Source organism: Stegodyphus dumicola, chromosome 8 (genome assembly GCF_044657685.1).
Source record: "Stegodyphus dumicola isolate Sdum_Otavi_A_Nest chromosome 8, ASM4465768v1".
Classification (NCBI taxonomy): domain Eukaryota; kingdom Metazoa; phylum Arthropoda; class Arachnida; order Araneae; family Eresidae; genus Stegodyphus; species Stegodyphus dumicola.
Genome location: NC_140775.1, coordinates 178,579,313 through 178,582,961, shown reverse-complemented (window position 1 = coordinate 178,582,961; position 3,649 = coordinate 178,579,313). Strand labels below are relative to the sequence as shown.

General features: G+C 42.0%; 1 non-coding gene across 1 annotated transcript; it reads right to left on the bottom strand.

The window, feature by feature from the left end:
• Positions 1-668: 668 nt before the first annotated feature.
• Positions 669-741, bottom strand: TRNAT-AGU (transfer RNA threonine (anticodon AGU)). Its single transcript has one exon. It is a non-coding gene; the product is annotated as a tRNA-Thr (tRNA).
• Positions 742-3,649: the final 2,908 nt, after the last annotated feature.

The window sequence follows — 3,649 nt, the reverse complement described above, 5'->3', positions numbered from 1 at the left end:
ACCCCTGATCTAATCAGACCTAACCATTAATTGTCATTCAAAATGCACAGAAAAACGTAAAAGGTAGTTTGAAATGATAGATGAGCACTTCTTCTAGACGTTATAGGAGGCAATCCTATACTGGGTTTTGTGGATACCAGACACTAACTTTCTGAATGTCCAATTCGTTTGCCATATACTTCAGTGTTTGGTCACAGCCTTTGGTTTCGTTTGGGTTATTTAATTATGGCAAAGCACTCAAGGCACAGCTTAAATTACGCCGGAGCTCGCTGGAGGCCACTTCTTAGTTTTGGGGATAAACCGTAATTCTAGCCGGGGCGTAAAGGAGCCCCAAATCAGAGGGCTTCGGATCTTTTTCAATGTTGTAGAGATATTAAGTCATTAGATTATTTCGAAGCAGAAAAGATGAAAAATAAGCAATGCCCTCGCCAGTACTCAAACCACGGACCTCTCGAATATGCTCCGAGCGTGTTGAACGCTACACCACGAAGGCATGCTAAGAAGGTAGGAGAAATGCCTTATATATACTCCCCTTTCAAAGGGCGACTGGGGATTAGGGGACCCAATCGCCAAATCCTGCTGGTGGCGAATCCACTACCTTTTTCAATTCGGGCGCCACTGTAGTGATATTAGATTATTTCGAAGCAGGAGAGATGGAAAATAAGCAATGCCTTCGCCGGGACTCGAACCACGGAGCTCTCGAATACTCGTCGAACGTGCTGACCACTACACCACGAAGGCATGCTAAGAAGGCGGGAGAAATATCTTATAATGTAACTGAACAACAATTTCCGCAGATATTTAACCTCGAAATTTAAATTTTTAATATTAAATTTATATTAAAATTGATTCTAATTTCTGAATGCATGCTTCTCATGCCTTGGCAAACAAACCCTTGGATGGAGGTCAAGACCTTTAAGGAAGGAAAAGCCCCCACCCACACGTCAAAGGCTTATTCTTTAGAAAGTACAATGAATTTATCGCGGCGAGTAAATTTTTCGTTCCAGCGCTAGTGTCTTCCGGCGGAACAAAGCACCTGCAGACGTTTTGAAACGATGTAAGTAAAGACGGGGGATGAAAATTGTCACTTGTTGCTTTTTTTCAGCTAACCCTCGGATTCGGTGAAAATTGGTTCTCCTGTGATATTCTGCTCAACAGCTAGGATTATAATGAGAGGAGATTGTGGTCAGAAAATATTGGACTCTGCTATTTTTGTTTTCATACCTACAAGTCACCCGTTAAAATTTTGTCCATATTCTCTTCTTTGCATTCTCTGTATTTTCATTTAGTGACGCTTTAACCATTTTAACTTTTTTCATTGATATGCGGAAAAAAGAATGATCTTTACTTCTATCATCCCTTGAAGTAATATATTATATTCAGTGGAGTAGCGAGCATAACTGGCACCCGGGGCAAAATACCTCTTTGGCACCCCTCCTCCCCCGAAAAAAACACAGTGATATGATGAAAATCTTGTTTGGAGACCATTTGGCGCCCTTCTGCAAGCGGCACCCGGGGCATCATACACACTCTTGCCCTCCCCTCGCTACGCCACTGATTATATTTAGAGGTGAAATTAAATCGATTGAGCTGTTTCTTATTTTTGTGGTATTTATGTATTTTGGTACTTATGCATTTTTTCCCAGAAAGTTATTGCTTCTAAATAGGGAAAGACGCGGGATACATGACTGCTTACCTAAGTTAAACACCAGGCGTCCCCGTCCTCCGTCCCCTGTCACCTGTTTCTTATTTTTTATTTTTTGCCTTCTTATTTTCTTGTTCTTTGATTTTGATTTTCCCAAATAAAGTCCAGAACTCTATTTTAATATTTAATTATTTACTATATATTTAATAACTTATTATATTTTTATTTATCTCTTTGCATTTTATTAAATTTTAATTGTAATTGTTTACTTTTTCTAATTATTAATTATTCAATTTCAATAATCATGTTTCATTATTAATTATTTTACTAGTCTTTTTATTTATTTATTTATTTATGCTCTTCTTTCCTGACATTTTTCCACAGGGCTCCAGCACTTCTAATTTTAGAAATTTGGCCCTGACTCGAGAGCTGTCTGCCTAAAGCAAGGGATGCCTTCGTGGAAGATTTTCTAATGGAAACTTGCTCGTTTAAATGTACACATAAGGAAAACCACGAGAATGCCTGTGTAGCCAGCCCGTTCACCGGGATTCGAACCCCGATCAAACTATCAGTTGTCAGTCACTTTGGTCGTTGGTGGACCACAACCTGTTACACATATACGTTTTGTATGATCGTGCGCGTGACCTAATGTATTTTTATTTATTTTATTTGTGTGTAATGTTAAAAATTATATTTATCATATCGTTCGTTTTTCTTTTCTGACACCAGTTCTTACGTTATTTTCTTCCTTCACGTTTGTACGGGGTTCGTAAATTTGGAGTGAATAACGACGACACTTGATGAAGTACCGAAACACACTTCATTTAGCTAATATTAATCAGGACAGCTCCAATAACACTTTTTACAGTCGTCGAAAATCTCCTATAAACACGCTGGAACAATCAGCAACACAGCCTTCACACTGTCAGGCAATAACGGTGGAGATAGCTTCACTGCAAAGCACCAGAGTACAGCTTCCGACTCTGTTTGGTCGTTCTCGGAATTCCACGTACTCTCGAGACTCTCCACGCGATACACTCGACGATACACAAGAGTATAGCTCTCGACTCAGCACAGTCTAAGGCAAAACTCGACGATGCACTAAAAGACTCTCTCGATGCACTCGACGACCAACTCGGCGCTAGACTTCGAGACACTCGCTCAATGACTGACTATCAGCTCGCTAGACGAGGCACACACACTCGATGAGAGACGCACACTTTATTTACCAGTATTGTCAGGACAGCTCCAAAACACGTTTTACAATCGTCGATGAACTACGATAAACATGCTGACACGATCAGCGACACAGCCTTCAGGTTATCAGGCTATCACGGTGGCGACAGCTTCCTGGAAAGCACCCGACTTTGCTTTCCGGAGTACAGCTTCCGTCTCTGCTCGGTCGTTTTCGGAACTCCACGTACTCTCGAGACGCTCCACGCTTCAACTCGCGATGCACTCGACGACACACAGAGCACGGCTCCCGACTCTTCGGTTCAATCGTTCCCGGAGCTCAACACGCTCTCTCGACGATGCACTAACCGCGATACACTAACAGACTCTCTCGATGCACTCGACACTCGCTGCCCGGCTGTCAACTCGATCTACTCCGCAGGGATTGACTCGCTAGACGAGACACGCTCACTCTCGATGAGAGACACACTAACTGACTGCGGACCAGCAGGGTTTATATAGCTCTCGGCTTGTGTTCGAGAACATTCTGGGCTAAACCGGTAAGAATTCGTTACAGAAGGTTCTCATTCGTCCGTGGGATATCGCCATTTTTGTCTCCAAATGTCGTCAAATGGGAGATTTCTCGCCATATGTGGCAACCCTGCCTTCCCTTGCCATTTTATGGCAACCCTAAAACTGCTTTGCGGGGAAGCTATCTCACGGCGCCTGGACATTTCGTTACAATATTAAAAGATTTTTTTTTCCTGCTCTCAAAAATCGAGAACTTGGATCATCATAATACTAAATAGAGTATCTACTTATAACTTCGAA